We start from the raw sequence: 25255 nt of genomic DNA, 5'->3' as shown, positions 1-25255 counted from the left end.
TCTCTGACTCTGGATCAAAGTCTCATAGATACAGCAACAGACTATTGAACAAACAAATCAATTAAAATAGAATCTCCTGGTGATTTGAGTTTTATATGATCAAAGCCTTTTAAAATACTTAAAGTTTGAGTAGGAAATTATTACTTTTGTTTCCTAGCCAATTATAGTAAACCTGCAAGGGACTAGACCTTCATAGTGCCTTCTGTTTGGGTAGGTAGCTTTCACTACACTGAGTATGAGGCTGTGATAAGGAAGTGATAACAAGTAGTTTCTGTAGAATAATCACTACTTTTTCACAATTACTTTCACATTTACTCTTAGGATCTTCAAAGTAACTAATTTGACTTGACCTTATAGTATGCCTTTTAGGAACTTTACTTTTTTAAAGTGATATCTCCAGTCATTCAGAAGGTATATCTTTCTAAGAATACAATCCATAACTTGCAAAAAGGCCACCGTCAAATGGAAAGGACAAAGCTGAAGTAGGAAAGGGAGTGATTTTTGCCAAGCTTTACTAAGATACTGAAGCACTGAATCTGACCTCCATGTACATTCTTTTGAGACAAGATCCAGTTCAACTATGTAAATAAAACAGAGATGTGATATTTGAAGTCAAATTCTATTAGAATTTAAGAAAAAGTAGAATTTAACCTAAACTGTACAATGAATTGTTGTTTACTACTTGAGGTACAATTAATAGTTAATTTAACTATGTCACTATTGTCAACTAATAATAACAATTAGTAACTGAGTAGCAGTAAAACACTGAGACATCTTTAATGTAGGAGGAATTTTAGTTTTGTTGGAGAAGACCTTAATTGTTAAAAGTAACAGTAGGTGTAACAAGGTTTGTAGTAGGGGTAAAAATTTATTGTCTTTAATAATAAAAGATACATCACACTTGTTTGGTTTAATGGCATAATAGAATCTTTGTTTGCACACTCTCTTGCAACTGTCTCTCTAGCCTTTTAGGCACTCACTTTTGAAAATGTCCAATTTTTTTTGGTTATAAGGGTTTGAAATTTAATATTACTGCTAGGTAATATGTCACACAGCTGCTTTCTTATCACTGTGCAGTTTCCTGAATTATTTAATTTTATTGTGTCTGAAAAAAAGTAAGCATAAATCTGCATTTAATAGTGAGTATATTAGAAAAGCTCTTTGCTTGTAAAATGGTATACTGGGAAAATATGAAGACTTCATTAAAAGCAAAGGTACCACAAGAGGGTGCCATTTCTTTAATTTTCATAGTGACTAAATTTGCATGGCAATGTTAAAAATAGTAATCCATGTGCAACTGTATATGGGGATGATTCTATTCAGGTCTGACTTGTAGAATCTTACAGAAACTATCTGCAGAGTTTTCATGTTGTTAAGCTAAAGAGGCATCTCTTGTGTAACAAGGACTTTTAAAAAAACATTTTGGCAATTGAAAAGAGGATTTTAACCTTAAATTCTGTGAGTTATGTAACTGACTATATTCAGAATTTTCTGATCACAAAAAAGTTGAAATATATATTTGAAGTTGTTTGATCTTAGGTTTTAAAGCAGCTGTATGAAAACCTATCCATAAGCATATATTGGACTGATTATAGGGTGAGGTGGAAGAGTAAAGCAAGCCAGAAAAGGAAAGCGAAGGAGAAGGTCCAACTCTGAAAAGAATGAGAATGAGTTTGTTTTGTGTTGTGAGGTTTTTTGTGTGTTTTTGTTTGGTTTTTTTGTTGTCTTAAAGAAGGAAATATCCATCAGTCTTGTACTGGCTGATTTGCTGTCCACTGCATTTCATCGATGGATATGCTTTACACGTGAAAGATGCTAATTCAAAGCCAATATGATGCCCCTTACGCTTTATCTCCAAGCTTTCCAGAGAGTTGTACTTTGTATAGTCTCCCCACCACCACTTTTTTTCCCTCCTTTTTCCAGCTTGGTGTTCAGTGCATATAACAAAAGTTCATGAAGCCTTAGCACCCTGGGCTCAGATAGCTTCCCTTTGAGCCATGCTAATGGCAATTTTAACCTCATAGGGAGAAGTGTTTAAATAATGGTGATGTAAGATTAAATTTTCAAAAACTGTCCTTTACAGTCATGATAGAAATATTAAGAGTAATAAACCAGCTCTTAATATTGTAATCCATTTAAATATAGTGGAAAAAGAAGTTGTTTTGATTAACTTAAGAAAATAAGCATTATTTCATTAAGGCATTTTTCTAGACCGACAGCAGGGGAAAAAAAGTAAAAAAAGTTAAAAAACCTTTTGAAATCGAATTTATAATGCAGGTAAGGATGTGATTTTTAAAGTGAAGTCAAGCTAGCCCATCTCCTGCTAAAATCTCTATCTTAGAGAGTTTCTATATTAGCCACCATTCTTTCCCTCCAATTAAATTCTAATATAGCATAAGGAAGTGCCATGAGCACTTCCTTAATTCCTGAGAACAGCAACAACTGAATATCTTTAGAAACTCTGATCATCATCTATAAAATTATTATATTGATCTGTCTAGAGAATGTCTGCTGAACAGTAGAGTTCTGTTATTAAAGGTATACTTTCAATACCTATTTTCAGATTTAACTGTAATGTTGTAATGTTAAATGTCATGTTTGTTAGGTCTGCTGTAACCCTGTGCAGTGGCAGTACTGCACATGTGCTCACTTCAAGTTATGTAAGGGATTGGATGTAGTTAAACTAATGGCCTGCACATATATATTTTTTAAAAAAATTTTTTACTGGCAAGGTTTCCTAAAATAAAGCATTAAGCTAGATGTGTGTGTTTAGACCAAAAAGCAAATCCAGAATTAGTTGTCATCATAAATCAATGACTGAAATGTCTGTAGTCAAATTTAAAATTAGATATAAACCGATTCAAAAATCATGACACATTTCTCACATTTTGGTTCACAAGGAAATGAGAACTTGTCATAATTCGTGTTATCATCTAGTTGAGCCAATGTCAACCTCAGCTACTTATCAGTGCTAGTAATTAAACCTTGTAATTAGACACTGTTAATGTATACTTGATTTTTGCAAAGTTTCTGGAGCTGGGCAGTGACCTTGGGCAGGCATGTTGCAAGAAGCAATGGATCATGTTCCAACATAACAATCTAAATTTCTCAGTAAATTAACCCATACTCCACCAAGGTATGATCACCTGATGCACGCATGCAACAGCCATGCCGTGAAGCCAGACTAAGGAGAGCTTTGTGGGAGCAAGAGATGCAGAGAAAGCTGGGTCTATTGGGTTTACAGGGCAAGGTTTTGGTAGTAGCTGCAGGGGTGGCTTCTATGAGAAGAGAACGTGTTGGACAGAGCCAGCTTCATCTGACTCTGAAGATGGACCTGCTGCTGGCCAAAGCTGAGCCCATCAGTGAAGTTGGTGGTGCCTCTTTGATAACATATAAAAAAGTGTTAAAAAAAAAAAGAAAAAAAAGCTATGCAGCAGCTATGAGAGGGAGGAATGAGAAAAAAAAGTGAGAGAATATATTTTATTCTTTTATTCTCAGTATATTTTGTGATTATGCTATCTGAAAGTAGCTAATGTTAGGTTTATTACTAGACTGAATCTTTGAAATAATCTTTATACAGACAGTAGAAAAACAACTATCATTTGCACCATTTTTCCCTACACTATTATTCAGGGGTTAGGTTACCTTTAGTGATTATTATGATACCTTAGATTAGTGAAAACATAATGGCTTTATTAACTGCAAAATATTATAGTACTTATAGTACTACATACATTTCTGATATAGAATGCAATAGTGAAAATACTTACTTTTTTTGTCTTTAGCCAGAACTCATTAAAGATAGAGGTTCTCTTATCTCTTCAATATATCGTGCAATGCACAAAGCCAGGGAATCCTGTCCTAGAAACAAAACAAGTTAGTTCAAAAATGTTTATGAAATGTATTTGAAACAATCACTTCTAACATTTAAAGAATTTGACTGGAAATGAATATTAGTATTATTATGCACACCAAGTTCAGTTTTGTGTCTCTTCCTAATGTAGATTTGCTACCACTGCCTAGAGGCTAGCAATAAGTGCTAGATACTTTATCAACAAAGGAGTTTTAGTGAAATAGTGCGGAGAAGGGATTTGGAGAAGTACTGAGACGACTCAATATGAGTTAGCTGCAGGAAGTCTCGTTTATTGCGCAGTTCTTATTGCTTATATAGACAGTATTTGCCAATAATCCTGAGACCACACCTTTTCTACACCATTATTGGATGATACATATGCTTGTCATATTTAACAGCTTATTTCAAACAGACACCCGCCTAGCGAAGCTCTGCTCTAAGCAAACACTACTCCCTTATCATACTGCATAGTTTTCTTATCCTTAACTTCAAGGGCATTCTGCCCTTGAGGCCTAACTTTAGAGCTCCAGTCCTTATTTACACAGGATTTTCTTCGTGCAGTCTCTTCAAGGATCTGCACTCCGACAATTCCCCCTTTCTTTTCTTGCACGAAGAAAACCCTGTGCACGAGACTGTCAACCCCAGTTACTAGCATGTTGTTTTGGTACAGCCTTGCAAAAGCAGTTTCTAGCATACTACTTCCCTTTCTGAGGGCTTTACTATTTCCGCTATATCCAAGATTCCACTGAGCAGGAGGGTGTCAGTCAGCAGGGTCATCGCAGAGAAGAGAGGCAGGCACGGCACCTTCAGGGCGTCCCCTGTTTATCCACACAGTGTGCTCTGCAGCCTCTTTCCGCTCCGCTCTGAGCCATCCCTTTTACACCCTCAGCAGAGTCTATGACAAAGGTACTGACACGGCGTTGCCGCATGCGTGGCCAGTGCGTGCAACAAGGCCGCCAGGTATGTGCTCTGCTGGCCAACAGCGGATTTTTTAAGTTGTAACATATTTCTCCTAGCTTCCTTTTTCAAAGTTACGTGCTCACAACTAAGTCTATTTTGTAATTCTTTGTCATTAATTCGGTACCAGTTAATGCTTCTCCTTCCAGTAGCTCACTCCTGATTGGAAAAAACACACAAAGCATATATATAAGCAATATATACAAACAACTTTCACACACGTAATATACTAAATCATAAGAAACATAAAGACAGTTTACATATCAATATACAATCCTGTTGCAGCCCAAGTGTTAACAGTAAGGAATGTGTATCAGCGAATATAAAAAGAACACTGTCCTTGAGATAAGAAGGTAGGTTGAAGCTGTGAAAAACACACTGTCCCTGGGAAAAAAACAAGAAGGATGAAACTATGAAAAACAAGATTCTGAGCAAAACATACTAACTGCAAAAATATTAAAATATTGTAACAAATATAGAAATCTGTATCCAATCACAGTGTGTATCATACTCGTGCTTGTCGCGTGAACAGTAGTGTTAGACCAATTAGCTTGCTAAGTACAGCGCATGAAAGCGTGCACAGAACCGAGCTATGCTATAAAAAGAGCAGTATCACGGAATAAAGCTGAAGCCTTTTTACTCATCATATTGATGCGTCTTGCTTCCCCGTCTTCGGCCGCAACATCTGGTGACCCCGACGTGATCAAGAGGGTTTTCAACGACCACAACGCGGACGAGAGAGAGGACGGCCATCCCGGCGCCCGAGAGAGGCGGATAGCCCGAGAGAGGCGGATAGCCCGAGAGAGGTGGAATAGCCCGAGAGGCGGATCGTCCGAGAGAGGCGGAATCGTAGCGCTACGGACTGACCGGTGAGTCAGGCAGACCGAGGTCTGGTTCGGGATGGGAATGCTGCAATGACAGCCTGGGAACGAGATGATGGAACGGGACGTTGCATTGTCGTTGTTGAAAAGCTTCTTAGAGGAGCGTGGACTAAAACTTGGAAAAAGATATTGGCCCCTGATTGCAGGGGGGTATGCAAAAGAAGTAAGCGACTGAAAAACAAAAAAAAAAAAAACAACAAAAAAACAAACAAAAAAAAAACCCAAAAAAAACACAAAAAAGCAACAACTGCCTCAACAGGAGGAGGTAAGCGACTGGGACAAAGTGCTAGAGAAACCAGCACTACTAACAGTTCTAACTTGATAAAACTCCCAGTACTCCTGGTTTGGGTATCAGCCCATGTACCGGAGGCAAGCTCTTCAAATATATACCTGACAAGGACTTGGGACACTATAGACGTTAAATTTTGGCGTGCAGCCACCTGTGGGGATGCTGCCGGCCTGGAAAAGTCATCATCGAATCTTTTGATCCAGGGCCCCGAACGAAAGACAGACTTATTGCTTTCCCCCTCCTCCAACGAAGTCGGTACACCGGCACCCCCGCGCCGCGCCGCCCACCGCGCCCGGCGGCGCCCCGGGAACGCCGCTGCTGCTGCCGGCCGGGGCCGCGGGCGGCGTTTGCCTCGGCGCTGCCGCTCGTGTGCGGGAACGAATCGCGGCTGGAAAGGACGGAGACGCGCTGCGGGCCCCGCTGCGCAGGTTCGTTCGCGGCTGATGGTCCCTCGGCGGGAGGGGGCGGCGGCGGTTACGGAGCGCGAGCGGCCGGAGCTGCAGCAATAACAACAGCAACAACAAGGGGGGAGCGGCACAGGGCTGCTGGGTCGTCATCGCCACCCCGCCCGGCTGAGGCGAGGGAGGGCTGACCCCCCCCCTTGTTGTTGTTGCTCTTGTTGTTGTTACTGCTCACACTGAAGAAAACCATGGGAGTACCAAAGAAAATTGGGACAGACAGTGATCCAGTATGGTGCCTTTTTACAGGATTGGAGAGTGACTCACACTACCAGTATCCCTCATTCACCTATGGGACAAGTTGTTATTGAACAAACTCATTTAACGTTAAAACAAATGTTTGATAAACAAAAAGGGGCAGTCTTCCGTATATTTCCCCGCAAGAATCCTTGGACAAAGCCACATATGTTTTAAATTTTCTTAATTTGTCTGCTTCTAGGCAACATACTATGGCTGTGGATCACAATTTTAAACCCAGTGCCATTTTTGCAGAAAAATCAACAGCATGTTGTAAGAAGTTGGACTCAACTCATGGGATGGCCCTGCGCCTCTGCTTACATGGGGAAGAGGGTATGTTTGTGTTCTTCCCACAGGTCCATACTGGTTACCAGCAAGAAACGTAAAGCCAACCAGGACTTTTGAAACTACAAATAGAGAAGGGGAGATCCAAGAATTAGCAGAGCAAGCAGAGATCACAGAAACACCGAATGAAGAGAATGGTTCAAATGGACAGACTTGTAATAGAAGATTTCATGTTAATATATCAACTGTTCTTATGTTTCTCATTGTTAGGTATATTATGTGTGTGAAAGTTGCTTGTATATATGCTTTGTGTCTTTTCTCCGATCGGAAAGTGTATGGATTCCACCCGTAGCTACTGGAAGGAAAAGAATTAACTGGTACCAAATTAATGACAAAGAATTACTAACTGGACTTAGTTGTAAGCACGTAACTTCGAAAAGAGAAGCTAGGAGGATTGTTATTGAACAACATGTTGCGATTCGCAAAAACCGCTGTTAGCCGGCAGAGCACATACTGGGCAGCCTTGTTGCACGCACTGGCCACGCGTGCGGCAACGCCGTGTCAGTACCTTTGTCGTAGACTCTGCTAAGGGTGAAAAGAGATGGCTCAGAGCGGAGCTGAGGGAGGCTGCGGAGCACACTGTGTAGATAAACAGGGGACGCCCTGAAGGTGCCGTGCCTGCCTCCCTTCTCCACAACGACCCTGCCGATTGACACCCTCCTGCTCAGCGAAATCTTGGGTATAGTGGAAATAGTAAGGCCCTCGGAAAGGGAAGTAGTATACTAGAAACTGCTTTTGCAAGGCTGTACCAAAACAATATGCTAGTAACTGAAATTGCCAGTCTCCTACACAGAGTTTTATTCGTGCAAGAAAAAAAAAAGGGGCAACGCTGTCACTGATCGATCACACAAATTTTTTCACCAATCTGCTCGACCTCTTCAGAAAGAGTTTGCACTGTCGCGAGCACAAGCCCGTGCCATCGTCGCTGCAAGGCACCAACCCTCGAGGATTGCAACCAAGAGGAGTGTGGCAAACTGATGTAACTGAGTTTCCCACCTTTGGTCCACTGCGCCATATCCACGTCACCGTGGACACTTGCAGCAGAGCTGTATGGGCGACACCAGCGCCTTCTACCGCCTTCCGATGTGTAAAACAACATTGGCTTTCAGCATTTGCTGCCCTTGGCTTACCACAAGTCATCAAAACAGACAATGCTCCTGCATACGCAGGAACAGCATGTGCTGCATTTTTAGCAGATTGGGGAATTGAACATAGAAAAGGTGTTCCGTACAACAGTACGGGTCAGGCTATTGTTGAACAGTGCCATCAAGATGTAAAGCGACTCGCTGCCATTTTGAAAAAAGAGGGGGAGATGTCCCCCAACGCGCGAACTGAAAGGCGAAGGCGGAGGCAATCCAGGAGTTCCCAAAGACTCGGACCTCTCTGCAGAAGAATAGAAGAAGTGCTAAATCTTCCAAAGAACATATTAGACGACTCTGATCCAGATGAGATAGATTTTGCCTTTATCCGTAGTCTGATACGCACGCGCAAAGCTGCAAAATTATACCCGCTAATGCACTGTAGGTGTAGATGTAGAAATTTACAGGTTATAACTATAGAGTGTGGAGGTTGTAGTCGCATATGTCATGAATCGCAACGTGATGCAGTGCAAGGCTGTACAGATTGTAGACACGCTTTAGATATTAATCCATACCAGGCATTCGCTACTTGGCTTAGAATAGAGAACGCGTCACGACACAGGTTAACTGCGTTGTTTGAAAGTGCAGAAGAAGCTATATTAGCATACGCAGCCTTTAGGTTACAAAACTACTGACTGTTGTAGAAGTAGCACAAAAGACACAAGTGATGGGTACCAGATATCAGAAGCAGTGTAGACGTCATGATAAGAATGGAGGAGTTTAAGTAACAGGAATCTTAGTTTGGTGCCAAATGACCTATGGAATCAACTCCATCAGCCCGAGAGACAACATTTGGGTAACCATTGCTAACAAAACAAACCAGTCATCAATTTGCCTAGCCCTGGGTGGTATTGGAAACCCATTCCGTACCTGTCTCATAGGAGTACCAACATGGAAAGTGGCAGCCTTTAGAGGGCTAGTAAACACCACTAACCTAACATATAGCAACTTCAATACCGCAACGATCTATAGAGCGACCCCTCAACAGTATGACGGAGCAATACAATGCCGGCTTATTCATGCACTTAATGCTTCCCTCCAGTCTAATCCAGAAGAACTAGACCTGCTTGGTAGCATGCATGCAAACACTACCGCTGGGAAAATAGGAGGATGGTTTTCATTTTTGCCGTTAGACCCAAACAGCTCAAATAAAAACAGGAAACTATGGGCAACCTTAGATTCTAATCTTGACAGCGCATCGGTAATTCGCTTTCTATACTCGAGCTGCAATGGCAGCAGCATTACTGAACCTCGAAGGTTGCCCGAAGGAATTTTCTTAATTTGTGGAGACAGGGCATGGAATGGCATTCCAAAACAACCAGAAGGAAGTCCTTGTTATTTAGGCCAGCTAGCCCTATTCCATCCCAATATATCCCTGTTGAGAAAATGGAGTGAAAATCACACCAGGAGAAAAAGAAGCCTTCATGATCTAGACTGTAGCAGTGTAGGCAATCCCACATTTTGGAGTGAATTTGGACGAGTAGCTGCCTCCACACTTTTCCCAGGGTTAGCAGCAGCAAAAGCGCTCACCTTAGCAAAACAACTAGGTTGTTGGGCTCATGACGAGATAAACTTAACATCCAGCATTCTAGATGAATTAACGAAAGATGTAGAAAGTGTCAATCATGCAGTATTGCAAAACAGAGCAGCGATTGACTATTTGCTTTTAGCCCATGGGCATGGTTGCGAAGAGATCGAAGGAATGTGTTGTATGAATTTAACAGGTCCAGGAGAGTCAGTGCATAGAAAACTTAAACAACTAAAGGACAAACTACATGCCTTGAAAGAGGTAGATGGCATCGATGGATGGTTGACTTCCTGGGGAATAGATGGTTGGTTGAGAGATCTCATCAAAACGTGCTTGGGGCCTCTTTTGTTGTTAGGCTTTCTCTTGCTTTTTGGACCATGCTTAATGCAATGTATGACCCAACGCTTGTCAGCTATAGCGCACGCCGTTTTTGAAAAAAGAGGGGGAGATGTTGCAGCCCAAGTGTTAACAGTAAGGAATGTGTATCAGCGAATATAAAAAGAACACTGTCCTTGAGATAAGAAGGTAGGTTGAAGCTGTGAAAAACACACTGTCCCTGGGAAAAAAACAAGAAGGATGAAACTATGAAAAACAAGATTCTGAGCAAAACATACTAACTGCAAAAATATTAAAATATTGTAACAAATATAGAAATCTGTATCCAATCACAGTGTGTATCATACTCGTGCTTGTCGCGTGAACAGTAGTGTTAGACCAATTAGCTTGCTAAGTACAGCGCATGAAAGCGTGCACAGAACCGAGCTATGCTATAAAAAGAGCAGTATCACGGAATAAAGCTGAAGCCTTTTTACTCATCATATTGATGCGTCTTGCTTCCCCGTCTTCGGCCGCAACACAATCCTCTACCACAATTCTCCCCGAATGTTCTCCAAGCCATTGCAACTGTTTGTAGATGGACTCACTATGGTCTCACTTAGATTAAAACAACACATGTTTGTGTAACGTGGTTGTTGCTGGCCCTACCTACAAATTTTTATCCTAATAAATTTAACTCTTGTGGGGAAATATACGGAAGACTGCCCCTTTTTCTTTTTTTTTTTTTTTTAAACATTTGTTTTAATGTTAAATGAATTCATTCAATAACCACTTGTCCCATAGGTGAATGAGGGATACTGGTAGTGTGAGTCACTCCCCAATCCTGTAAAAAGGCACCATACTGGATCACTGTCTGTCCCGATTTTCTTTGGTACTCCCATGGTTTTCTTCAGTGTGAGCAGTAGCAACAACAAAGGCAGAAAACATATCAACAGTTACATGCACATATTTAGATCGATTAAACGATTGAATATAAGTAATATCAGATTGCCATAATTCATTGGCACATAAACCTGTTGGATTTACTCCTGCTGGAGTCTTTGAAGGCATAATACGTTGACGGTCAGGGCAGGCACGTACAATCTGCTGAGCTTGATCTGCTGTCTGACCTGACAGAGAGCATCATCTACCACCAATTGACAAACTGTAGGACTATTCATCATTCCTTGAAGCAGTACAATCCAATGACATTGTTGCGTGGGTCGTTCATTGTTAAGCACTGGAACTGAAAAGGCAAATCTAGGACAATCCTTAGAGTGTAAATAAATAAAAAAAGTAAAAAGGTGAAATAACCCAATCTTTTAAATCAATCACCATCAAATGCTAACATTCTGGAATCATAGTAGGATTTGGTACACCCGGTTGTAATGCACCCATTGGTGAAATGATTGCATAATAGCTCTTAAATCTTTTAACATAAATCTCCATTTTCCTGATTTCTTTGGGATAACAAATATTGGAGTATTCTATGGGCTAGTGGAGGGAATTATATGTCCTAATTTGAGCTGTTCATTGACTAATTTTTGAGCTCACTCCAGCCACTCGCTTTTTAATGGCCACTGATCGACCCAGACCGGCTTGCCAGTCAACCAGTCCAGCTTGAGTCGGGGCTGGACATCAGTGACCTGCGCTAAAAATTTGAGGTTAGCCTCACATTCCACTGATTCAACAAATCCCGACCTCATAATGTACATGGGACATCAAAAACATATGGTTTCAAAATAGCTTGTTTGTTACCTGGGCCTACTACTAACAAGGTCTGTGCACTCTGCTGTGGGATCTGTGTTCCACCTACTCCAGTCACAGCTGCCAGGGCTTGTATCAGAGGCCGAGAGGGCGGCCAGTCAGGATTTTTCACTATAGATACATCAGCCCCTGTGTCAACTAGGCCAGAAAAGCCTTCCCATTAATGATTACTGTTAAAGGAGGCTGTGCAGCTGTGACTGTCTGTGTCCAAAATTCTTTGTGATAGCGGAGTGACCTTTATTATTGTTATATAGGCAGCTTTTATAGATTATTACTCTGGCCACGATGTGTCCACGCGCCCCTTACCCAGCTGTGATTGGGTACAAACAATAGTGCACACACCTATTTTAACTTTACTATTGGTTATGCCTAAAAAGGAGCTATTTTTTACTAGTTAAGCTAAACATCATTTTCTCACACACTCTATATCAACTTCCCAAACTCCCCATGTCAACTTCTCACACTCCCTGCACCAGCTGTTCACACTCCCTTTTCTTCCTCATCCTCTTTATCGGTGTTTTCCAACTTCAGAAAAGAGCACAGGCTTAAATCATCAAGGTCAAACCCCAACTGTAACTGTGTGTATGATGCCACAATTCCCCTTTTTTGTTTTTCTGTGACCATTACTTGATGAACCGTACTCTGTACCGTTCGCTGGGAGCGTGACAATAGGCAGGGGATGATTATTACTATGCATAAAAGAACTACTAGCAATATAATGCCTGCTTTTGCTAAAGATTTTAACCATCCTGTCAATTAAGAGCATTGATAAAGCAGAAGCTGTAGCATTAGTTTGTTTTGCAAGCCAACAACCCAACTTATTCAGTATAGTTGACGCCTGTGCCACTCCAACTCCTGGTGCAAATATTGAAGCTGCAATGATTTTAGCTGGTTCCCAAAATTCTGCTCTGGAATCGCACTAGCTATCATAAGCATGCGCGCTGCACCTATTCCGGGTGTATCTATGACTTAAGTTCATGGTGGTGTTAGGGAAATACATTCTTAAAGTCCCTATAGTACATGGATCTCCCCTTATATGCGAAGGAATACCCTGCTAAGCTCTATTATAGCCCTGCAGAAGCAGTTACTAGCATTTTGGTGTTTTGATTTTTTTTGTTTGTTTGTTTGTTTGTTTTGGTTGGTTGGGTTGGGGTTTTTTTTGTTTGTTTGTTGTTTTTGTTTTGTTTTGTTTTTTCAGAATCAATTACCCTTGGGAGTACAAACAATCCTAATTTTGTGGTGGATGATCGCCCCAGCAATAGTGCACATAATCCTCGTGATATAAGACCAAAGACACCAGTAGGAATTAAATGCACCAACGTGTCAGTGATTACTGTTGACCAAAACATTTAGCTGCCAATATCTCTGCTTTATAGTGTTCCCAGCCCACATTGTGACACGCCTTTACTAAATCTGCAATCGTTTTTGCCCGATTTCTGATAAGATCAAGAGCTTGTTGGCAGTCTGTGTTAGCATTTTCAATGGCTAACTGGAATACCAACACATCTGCAGTAGCCGGATTTTCTGTTTATCTCTGAACTGCCATTTGTAGCTGATCAAAGAAATGCTCATAAGGTTCCTGTGCTCCCTGCCGAATGGAAGCAGAGGAAGCCTCCCCTGTCCCAAAAATCAGGGACACGTCTTAATGCTCTCTTAGCCAATTCAGTCAGTTGTTGGAAAGCCACTTGCTGTAACCCTGCCTGTGCCTGATTTTGACGTGTGACATTTTATTCATCCCAAAATATTTAGCTCTCGATTTAAGAGATTTAACACCTATAACACTTTAGCTATTGTTTCATTGGGAGATTTCCCCATCATTCCCCCTTCTTGTTTTAAAAGCATATTCTCCAAAGTACCATGTGCGTATTCTATGATCGGTTGCCCAGTAGGATTGTAAGAAATACCAGCAACATGCTCAATATCTTATGATGACAAAAATACATGTCTGATAAGAAGTGTATGCCAAAGTTCCCGCGAGCGTAAACCACGAGGATTAACACCATTCATTGGTGGCATAATCATGTATTAACAGCTAGTACACAATTGTACGATTGAGCGGGCTTGCTCTCTTGTTATACCAAATTGTCACCTAATAGCATTAGCATTCTGATGGTAGAAGTCATGCAAGATGTTTGCCTGCATGAGCGAGTTTGGTACCAGAGCTGCACTCGTGAGAGGCTCAGCTCGCCTGTTCCCTCTGCTGCAGGCCCTGGAAGCGCAGTGTGCGCTCGCAGATGTACAATGGAATATGCACGTTTACGGTTTTGCAACACTGATATTAATTGCTGAAATTGCTGGAACAGAAGAGGATTAGTTATTTCCCGCAATGCCGATCGAGACGATCCAAGTTAAGATGTGCTGTCTCTCGGTAAAACCTGGGCCCCGGGCCTCAGCCGGGCGGGGGGGCGGGGCCAAGCGGCCGCTCTCCAGGCGCGGCCGGCGGGTGGGGGGGCAGCAGCGGCGGGGGGGAGAGGTGGAGGGGGGGGCAGGTCAGCCCTCCCTCGCCTCAGCCGGGCGGGGGGGCAGGGTGGCGATGACGACCCAGCGGCCCTGTGCCGGCCCCCCCCTTGTTGTTGTTGCTGTTGTTGTTGTTGTTGCCGCAGCTCCGGCCGCTCGCGCTCCGTAACCGCCGCCGCCCCCTCCCGCCGAGGGGACCATCAGCTGCGAACGAACCGGCGCAGCGGGGCCCGCCGCGCGTCTCCGTCCCCTCCAGCCGCGGTTCGCTCCGCGCACAAGCGGCAGCGCCGAGGCCAACGCCGCGCCCGCGGCCCCGGCCGGCAGCAGCAGCGGCGTTCCCGGGGCGCCGCCGGGCGCGGTGGGCGGCGCGGCGCGGGGGTCCGATGTACCGACTTCGTTGGAAGAGGGGGAAAGAAAGAAGTCTGCCTTTCGTTCGGGGCCCTGGATCAAAAGATTCGATGATGACTTTTCCAGGCCAGCAGCATCCCCACGGGTGGCTGCACGCCAAAGTTTAACGTCTATAGTGTCCCAAGTCCTTGTCATGTATATATTTGAAGAGCTTGCCTCCGGTACATGGGCTGATACCCAAACCAGGAGTACCGGGAGTTTTATCAAGTCAGAACTGTTAATAGTGCTGGTTTCTCTAGCACTTTGTCAACACCTTAACTACAGACTTATGTTCCGTTAAAGCTGTGCTTCCCATTGTTCCCAGTCGCTTACCTCCTCCTGTTGAGGCAGGTGTCGCTTATTTTTTTTTTTCTTTAGTCGCTTACTTCTTCTTTCCTGTGGTTCCTAATTCTTTGTGTTTCCCGATAATATCTTTTGCATACCCCACTGCAATCAGGGGGGGCCAATATCTTTTTCCAAGTTTTAATCCACGCTCCTCTAAGAAGCTTCTCACCAATTGCGACAATGGATCCCGCAGATCGTCCAGCTTTCCCCTATAGGCCGCCTGAATGTAGATCTGCCCGGCTTTCCCCGATGGGCCGCCTGAATGTGGATCCTGCGGATCGTCCGGCTTTCCTCTATAGGCCGCCTGTATGTAGATCTGCCCGGCTTTCCCCGATGGGCCGCCTGAATGTGGATCCTGCAGATCGTCCGGCTTTCCCCGATGGGCCGCCTGTATGTAGATCTGCCCGGCTTTCCCCGATGGGCCGCCTGAAGTCGCCGTCCCTTCTCCGCTAAAATAACACTCGTTCAAAACAAGTAATAGATGTCCCGAGCGAAACGATAGTGAGTCCAGCTCATTCTTCCTGTCCCTGTTCGGGCGCCATAATGCGGAGAAGGGATTTGGAGAAGTACTGAGACGACTCAATATGAGTTAGCTGCAGGAAGTCTCGTTTATTGCGCAGTTCTTATTGCTTATATAGACAGTATTTGCCAATAATCCTGAGACCACACCTTTTCTACACCATTATTGGATGATACATATGCTTGTCATATTTAACAGCTTATTTCAAACAGACACCCGCCTAGCGAAGCTCTGCTCTAAGCAAACACTACTCCCTTATCATACAGCATAGTTTTCTTATCCTTAACTTCAAGGGCATTCTGCCCTTGAGGCCTAACTTTCGAGCTCCAGTCTTTATTTACACAGGGTTTTCTTTGTGCAGTCTCTTCTGCACTCTTACACGGTTGCGTAGTGCTTAGTTGCCAACTGGGCTAAACCATGACAAGCAGTATCTAAAGCCAGTTGGATGGATTTCACCTCTGCAAACTGACTCGATACACATTCTCCTTCATCAGCTTCTGCAACTTGTCGTGTATGACTCTACACAGCAGCTTTCCACCTTTGATATTTTCCTACAAGGTGACGGGATCCATCAGTGAATAGGGCATATTGCTTTTCACTCTCTGATAGTTCATTATGTGGTGGGGCTTCTTCAGCACATGGCACCTCCTCCTCCAGCAACGTTCCAAAATCTTTGCCTTCAGGCCAGTTTGTGATCACTTCCAAAATTCCTGGACAACTGGAGCTTCCTATTCAAGCTCTTTGTGTTATCAGTGCAACTCACTCCATGTGACATCGGTTGCATGATGTGTAGAGGGGATACTCCCTTTGAACATCCAACCCAACACCGGCAGTCTGGGAGCCAGGAGCATCTGTGCTTCAGTACCAACCACTTTAAAGCAGCTCAAACTCCTTCATATGTTGCCAATATCTCTTTTTCAGTTGGAGTATAGCGGGCCTTGGATCCTCTATACCCCTGACTCCAAAACCTGAGGGATCGACCTCGAGTCTCCCCTGGTGCTTTTTGCCAGAGACTCCAGGTAGGACCATTCTCCCCGGCTGCAGTGTAGAGCACATTTTTAACATCTTGTCCAGTCTGGACTGGTCCAAGGGCTACTGCATGAACTATTTCTTGTTTAATTTGTTCAAAGTCTTGTCGTTGCTCAGGGCCCCATTCAAAATCATTCTTCTTCCAGGTCACTTGATAGAGAGGGCTTACAATCTGGCTATAATCTGGAATATGCATTGTCCAGAAACCCACAATGCCTAAGAAAGCTTGTGCTTCCTTTTTGTTGGTTGGTGGAGACATAGCTGTTCTTTTATTGGGATGTTCTTTTCCATTGGGATCTGATGACATCCATCTTTCCATTTTATTCCTAAATACTGAATTTCCCACGTAGGTCCCTTGACCTTACTTTGCTTTATGGCAAAACCAGCTTTCAGAAGGATTTGGATTATTTTCTCCCCTTCCTCACAAAATTCTTCTACTGTGTTGCCCTACATGATGATGTCATCAATGTATTGGAGGTGATATGGGGATAGGTGTAGGAGTAGGCATAAGACCATATAAAACTATATTAGCTGTTATTTCTATGGACAGGTATAAGAATAGGCATAAGACTACATAAGACTCTGTGAAATACATAGCTCTGTGAAATAGCTCTGTGAAATGTTAGAAGTTATCAAATACTAATCCCTGCTGTGAAACACTAACGACCCGAAAAGAAGGCCGGTAAGAGAGACAAAATAAATGATGGCAAGGTTGTAACTTGTGACCCGTAGGGAGAAAGAAAAGACAAAGAGGAGAGATAAGGACTAACAAGAACTAACATTTGTCTTCAAACAATAACAAGTAGGAGACAACCAGATGTCCACTCAAGGACAGGCCAGGCTGGGAACCGGTTTGGCTCTGCAAGCTCAGCCAAAACAGGAATTCTAGGGAAGAAGTGAAAAATACACAGCGAGGAAGACCTACGGCCTTCATCCTGAAGACCCCTGCCCACGACCACCAGGAGGCGTGTCGAGGAGGAGCCTTAGGCAGATCCTGAGGCGGGGGCTATGGAAATGGTCTCCTGGGAGAGACTGCCCTTTTGGAGAGGGGGTTATGAGTATGTCTGTATAAATACAAGAAAAACTGCTACGGCGACTGTGCATGTTTGTGGTGGAGCGATCCTCCGTGCACCCAGTGCTGCAATAAACATACCTACCTTACAACTTTCCAAGTTGTGGAGTCTCTTTCTGCATGTCAGTTTTGGCGAGCCAGCCAGGAGGACTCTCTGCTTGACTGTGGAACTGACTGCAGAGTGGACGCCCCTAGGCGCGCCCCGAGAACTTTCCTCGGAGGAGCCTCCTCTCCTCATCCGATTACCCAGAGGCAGACAAGGACATCCTGAGCCGCGGACAAACAGTATGTTTGGGTAAGAAATGTACGGAGACGTCCGTGTGTGGGGCTGCTGGTAAAGCGCACGGAGACGTCCAGGATGCAGCATTGTCCCCAGGCAGGGCAGGGTGCCCTGCGGTAAGGTAAGGGCCCTGGGGAGTTTGCTGCCTTAGAGGATCAGTGTAGCAGGATCCCTACTGTGGACGGACCCGAGTCATGACTGTACACCAATATGATTAGAAATCATGCTCGTTTATTACAAACAACACACAGGTTATATAGCAGAATATGGCGTGACACGACTACATTCTACAATTGGCTTGCTTAATGTAAACACACTGTCGTGGGTTATAGTGATAGGGTAGCGTTAGCAGACCACAGGTAATAAGCTCATCCCTTTAGTCTCCTCATTGCGGTCATCGGAGAGGCATCCAGGAGGCGTGCATCTTGGCAGGCAATCAATCTACATTTCCTTTTAAGGCCATTAAGTTAACTTGAAGGACAAAAGTAATCTAGTTGGTAACCTTGCGCTCTGGGGCCCAAGAAGGGACTGTCCATACCCGAGAGAATATTATAGCCAGTCTCGGAGAGGAACTCCTCCACAGATCAGAGACTGGTGAGCTGGAATCTGTGCCAGCAAGAACCAGAGACTGGGACCAGAGACTGGTGAGCTGGAATCCAGATCCGGAGACTGGGCCAGCAAGAACCAGAGACTGGCAGGCCGCTAGCGATCTTGTGAGCAGATTGAGCAAACTCCGAGGCTGTCACTACTTCCCTAAAGGGTGAGGCGCCGTTTCACTGCTCCACTCAGGCGCCTAAACACCGAGTCCGACATAGAGGGGTGGGTAAGTAGCGCAACCTCACAGTCATATGGCTTATGGAATATTGGCAGCTGCAGGAGGGGTAATAGCTGGATTGGTAATTGTCTGTTATCTGCTGTGTAAATGTTCTGTTGTTCCTGTTGTTCCATGTTTTGTGTAAGTAACAAGAGAAGACATTTCATTCCAGCCACACCTGGCCCTACACCCCGAAAAGGATGAGAGGTGTCAGAAAACAAGGGGGACGATTTGAAATCTCTATATACTGCTATCTATTGTAAAATCTGGTACTGTGTATTTCGTAAAGTTTATACCATTCAAAGTTTATACCATCTAACATCAGCGCATGTAATAAGGCCTTTGATATTTGTATAAGTTTGCTGGGCTAGCCCTGAAATGTGTGATTGTGTGATTAATCACTGAGTGAGTGTTTAAGCGAGTGAGACGCAGCCTGGCTGCAGAGAGAGTGTGGAGTTCTGATCCGCGGTTCCATGTTCTCCATGAGGAGAGCGTCTGGAGACGAATGAAGTGCACGATAACATAAAAATCTTCGTGTGAGACGTGCAATTGCGCACGAAGCGAGTGCGGAGTCTGAATCTGCGGTTCTGTTCTCCCACGAGGGAAACAGCCAGAGACAGATGAAGCAAGTGACAAACTTAGAAACTGTATTATTACACACACGAGCATCAGGCAGAATGTTTAGGTGCAGTTAAAAGGGAGAAACGGAGTAAAGGGGAAAGTAAGTGAAATGGGAGGAGGAAAAAGTAAACTTTATGAAAAATCCCCTTTGGGATGTATATTAACACACTGGAAAGATATAGTGGGACAAGGAGGCATGGAGAATACAAAGAAACTAATCAAATATTGTAACCAATGGTGGCTGCTTTATAAGCTAGAAAATGAAGCTAAATGGCCCAGTGAGGGTGGAACACTAAACTATGACACGCTTTTACAATTAATGTTGTTCCTAAGAAGGGAAGAAAAATGGGATGAAGTTAAATATGCAGATATGTTCTTTGTTCTCCGAAATAACCCTGAATGACAGAGAGATTGCGGACTAATGCCTCCACGAGATCCTATAGTCCTCGCATTAGAAACAGAAAACAAGAGGGAGAACAAAAATAAATTAAAAAGATGCTGCTCAGCCTGCAGCATTGGACAGAGGTGTACTAGAATAAGTAAAACCCGCCAGGACTCAGAACAAGATCTAACTGATATTTTCAAGCCTCCCCCTCGGTCTCAGGAGCGGAATGAGGATTCAGATGAGACCCCTACTCCTCCAGACAGCCCCATATCCTCCTGCACTAAGAAAAAACAGCTGGCAGCAACAGAGTGGCCGGCAGCAACAGAGCAGCCGGTGGCAACAGAGCAGCCAACAGCAACAATTCTGCAGGCACCCCTCCGGGAAGCAGTAGGACCGGATGGTGGGACAATAAGAATTAAGGTACCATTTTCCTATAATGATTTAAGGGAATGGAAGACAGCTGCTCAGGAATATCGCAGCGATCCAGTAAGCACCACCCAAAATCTTAGATTCATAATAAAGCAGCACAACCCTGATTGGAATGATAGGCAATTATTGTTAGAATGTTTAACTGAGACAAAGAAACAATTAGTCATAAAAAGTGCCGGGGGTCTTGCAAAAGATCACCATGAGGCTAGGGGAGGAACAAAAGGAAATGGAATTTTTACTAGATACGGGGGCAACATATTTGGTTTTAAATCAGGCCTTGATGCCTTTAGGAAATGATTACATTGTATTAAAAGGAGCAACTGGCCAGAGTGAAAAGGCTTACTTTAAAATATAAACTCGGTAAGCAACTGGGCATTCATAAATTCTTGTATATGCCAAACTCCTCAAAAGCCCTTTTGGGAAGAGATCTATTAGAACAATTGGGAGCCACGGTAAAATTCAAAAAGGTGAAATTACTCTGGAGGTAAATGATCATCAGTATGTACAAATAATGAGCTTGCTTTTAGTTAATATTCCCACAGAAGGAAAAATCAACACGGAAATCACCGACCAGGTATATCCCGGAGTTTGGGCAACTGGTGTTCCGAGACGTGCCAAAAATGCCCAGCCGGTAGTAATAAATTTAAAAAACGGACACAGAGTGGTAAGAATTAAACAATACCCACTAAAAAAGGAAGAGAGGGAAGGGATTCGTCCAATCATAGAATGATTCCTAGAGTTTGGTTTATTAAGAGAATGTGAATCAGAGTTTAATACTCCTATCCTCCCGGTACGAAAAACCAGATGGCACCTATAGGATAGTTCAAGATCTGAGAGCCATTAACAAAATAACGGAAGATCTATACCCCGTGGTTGCTAATCCATATACCCTGTTAACCACCCTGACTCCTGATTTGACTTGGTTTACAGCTTTAGGTTTAAAAGATGCCTTCTTTTGCCTCCCTCTCCATGAAGCCAGTCAGAAAATTTTTGCTTTTGAATGGGAAAATCCCAAGAGTGGTCGAAAGACCCAGCTCACCTGGATGGTGTTGCCACAAGATTTTAAGAACAGCCCTACAATCTTTGGGAACCAACTAGCAAAAACCTGAACCTTATCGTGACCAAGACCAGAGAATCCTGCATTATCTGGACTGTAAGTTTACTAAATTTTCTTGGGCTCCAGGGGTACTGGGTGTAAGGTACAAGTAACATTGCAACAAGTTACATATCTTGGGTATGAAATCAGTGCTGGTCAGCATTTCCTGGGACAAGCCTGGAAAGAAGCCATATGCCAGACTCCCCCCGACCTCAGACCGTGAAAGAGCTACCAACTTTCTTAGGAATGACGGGGTGGTGTCGGCTCTGGATATACAACTATGGCTTGCTTGTTAAACTGCTGTATTCTTTAGTAACATCCAGCCAAAAATACCTCCAGTGGGATATGGAGTCGAACCAGGCATTCCACCAGCTGAAAAAGGCCCTGATGTCAGCACCAGCATTAGGACTCCCTGATGTGAGTAAACCATTTTTCTTATTTCCCCATGAGAAGCAGGGAATAGCATTAGGGATACTGGCACAGGACCTGGGACCATACAGACGAGCTGTGGCGTACTTTTCCAAACAACTGGATGCCGCTGCAAAAGGATGGCCCAGTTGCCTGAGAGCGGTAGCAGCAGTCATCCTGAATATCCAAGAGGCCTGGAAGTTTACCTTAGGTCAGAAAATGACTGTTTTCGTGTCCCACACAGTGTCTGCGGTCCTTGAAGCAAAAGGGGGACATTGGCTCTCCCCGCAGAGGTTCCTGAGGTATCAAGCCATCATGGTTGAACAGGATGATGTTGAAATTATAACTACTAACACTGTTAACCCAGCTTCATTTCTCAGTGGGAACACTGGAGAACCAGTGAATCATGACTGTCTCGAAACAATTGAGGCTATGCACTCCAGCCGCGCTGACCTCAAGGATGCCCCCATGGAGGGGGTAGAACACTGGTTCACAGACGGAAGTAGTTATGTTATGAGTGGAAAGCAACATTCGGGATATGCCGTCACCACTTCGGAAAAGGTAGTAGAATCGGGACCATTACCAGCTGACACCTCAGCACAGAAAGTCGAACTCATAGCCCTAACTCGAGCTCTAGAAAGAGCTCAAGGAAAAGCTGTGAATATTTGGACTGATTCTAAATATGCCTTTGGAGTTGTACACGCCCACAGAGCGTTATGGAAAGAGAGGGGACTGCTAAATTCCCAAGGAAAAGCTATCAAGCATGCAGAAGAGATTTTAAAACTTTTAAATGCAGTACAACTTCCTGAAAGAGTGGCAATTATGCACATCAGGGCACACCAGAAGGTGAGCACAGAATTGGAAAGAGGAAATGAACTGGCGGATAGAGAGGCAAAACAGGCTGCCAGAAAAGAGATAAAGGTAGAAGGGGCACTAATTCCTGACAGGTGCACATCTTTAGAAGGTAAGCCAGAATATACAAAGGAGGACTGTAAACTCATTACAGATCTAGAAGGATCATATAATGAGGATGGGTGGGCCATGACACCACACAGAAAACTTATAGTTCCTTCTTATATGGTTTGGCCATTAGTCCGAGAAGAACATAAGAAAGGCCATTGGGGGGCGGAAGCATTATACAAATATCTTATCAAACGTATAGTGGCTCGAAATCCGTATACCACTGTTAGAAAAGTAACTCAGCAATGTGATCTCTGCCTCCAGACTAATCCAAAGACCATTGCACAGCCAGAAATGGGCCAAATTAGGAAAGGGAATGGTCCGGGACAACATTGGCAAATTGATTTCTTGGAACTTCCTAGAAAAGGGGGGTATTGATATTTGCTTGTACTAACCAATACCTTTTCAGGCTGGCCAGAAGCCTTTCCGTGTAGAACAGCTAAAGCTCGAGAAGTAAACAAAGCATTACTCCAAGAAATAATACCCAGGTTTGGAGTCCCAGCAGTAATATCCTCAGACAGAGGACCACACTTTATCTCTAAGGTAGTGCAACAAATTAGTCACCATCTAGGAATAGATTGGCAATTACATACTCCATATCAGCCACAATCGAGCGGTCAAGTAGAGAAAATGAATCATTTGATTAAACAACAAATCGTCAAATTGGGACAGGAAACTAATTTGGCTTGGCCCCAATCTTTGTCTGTGGCAATTTTACAAATACGAACTAGACCCAGAGCAAAAGAAGGGCTGAGCCCATTTGAGATTTTATATGGGCGGCCTTATGGAGTACAAAAGGGGGTGTCTTCACAAATTGGTGAAGAAATTATGACTTCCTATATGGTGGCATTGAGCAAACAACTCAGAAAAATTGAAAAACATGTATTTGGAACTCGAAGCAGAGGTCTAGATGGACCTGTACATAATATACAACCTGGAGATTTTGTATATGTCAAGTCTCTTGCAGGAAGAACTTTGAAACCACAGTGGGAAGGGCCATTCCAAGTACTCCTCGCCTCCTGCACAGCAATCAAGATCAAGGAGCAGAATGCCTGGATTCATCACACCAGAGTAAAGAAAGCCCGTAGATCTCCATGGAAAGTCACGCAAGTCCAACCAGGGAAATTACTTTTCTCACAGTCATAATTCAGGGGTGGGAAAGCCCTTATAGCCAGAATGATACTGAGTGGCCTTGGTCTCAAGCCTATATTAGGTATACTGGATCCATGGGGAAATACTCTGCTCGAGAAGGTTTAAATCTATCTACTGTGGTTATGTATGGAAATCAAGAATTTTTAAAACAAGAATGGAGTAAGGATACAAAGGGAATTTACCAACTTCAAGGGAATGTAGGAGAGAAAAAAAATCAAAGTAGGATGCCGAATGATTAATGGAACCACCCATAAAAAGGCATCCCAAATTACTATCTCAATTACTCCCACAAATAAAAGTGCAAAGATATGTGCTTCTAAAGAATTAGATTGTTGGCATAATTTCACACTAGTACAAACCACTGAAGTGGTTTGTCTCTGGGCCGATAGTGCTATTGGACTCTCATTTAAATTTAAAATAAATGCCATAGCTGGGCCCGTTACAACAATGCCCGCTGCGACAGTTACACATCATAAAAAAGATATGTCTATCACACGACCTACGCCAGCACCTAAGCTCCAACCCCAAATTTATGAAATTGGTCTGTATGTAATAAGAAACACAGGACAGCAGCAAGTGTTATTCAACCCAGAATGGTCTCTCAAAAGGGTTGAGTTATCAATGCAAATTAACATTTCAGAAATCCAACCGTTGTGTTCTCCTTTCTTACGAACCTCTTGTGAAGGATGGACTACTTGGCTAAGAAAGAGGAAGGGTATTTCTCAAAGACGAAAACCAAGAGATCTGACGGGGCTGTTAGGAACAGGGTCGGGAGTTCTGAATACCATAGACTCAGAAGTAATAATGAACAAGGTGGCCGCTGTCACTACAGATCTGTCAAAACTGCAACAGCCCTTACAATCCTCGTTATTGACTTTAGGAGCTCACCAGTGGTTAGCATCACAAATCTTACCAGACTGGCAACAAACAAACATAAGAGACCACAATATAATTGTGGACGTGATCGATGGGCTACAAGCCAATGTCTCGCTAGCCCTGAGTTGTGTTCAGGCCCAACTATGGATGCAATCAGTAACCACCTCTATTATAAGAGAAAGAGAAGGAGAAGAAGGGATATTTCCCACTGAAATCCGAAAGGTAGTCTGGGATGGTGCCACAAGTAAAGCAAGAGAGCTTCAAGTCCTGGTGGAATATGGTAAATTTTACTTATAACCCCACCACGCACACAGTTACGGCTTTTGTACTAACCATTTGTAATGCTCTAATAACCGTGATCCATCCCATCATAGCTTTAGGGATATACCATGACAGAACCCTGCTTTATGCTTTCGAACATAGAACATGGGCCCAAAGGGTAAGAGACAGATGGCAAACCGTAGATCTAGAATCCTGCATTGTGCGAGAACAACAAGGATTTCTATGTGAAAGTAATACCATACGAGCACAAGATATCTGTCTTGATACTGATCAAAAGGTGTGTCATTTTGAAATTCGCCCTGATGTTGACTCAAAGACAATCATAATATATGCAGGGAAAGGTTGTGCGTGTCTACGAACAAAATGTAGCTCC

At 43.4% G+C, this 25255-nt stretch overlaps 1 protein-coding gene across 1 annotated transcript in view; it reads left to right on the top strand.

Annotated features, from left to right (window-relative positions):
- Positions 1–25255, top strand: part of LOC147526264 (E3 ubiquitin-protein ligase TRIM11-like) — a 346932-nt gene that overhangs the window by 150072 nt on the left and 171605 nt on the right. The gene's annotated exons all lie outside the window — the stretch shown is intronic.

The sequence above is a fragment of the Tauraco erythrolophus genome, chromosome W (assembly GCF_009769465.1).
Source record: "Tauraco erythrolophus isolate bTauEry1 chromosome W, bTauEry1.pri, whole genome shotgun sequence".
Classification (NCBI taxonomy): Eukaryota; Metazoa; Chordata; class Aves; order Musophagiformes; family Musophagidae; genus Tauraco; species Tauraco erythrolophus.
Note: the sequence above shows the minus strand (reverse complement) of the source record. Positions and strands in the feature narration are given on the sequence as shown.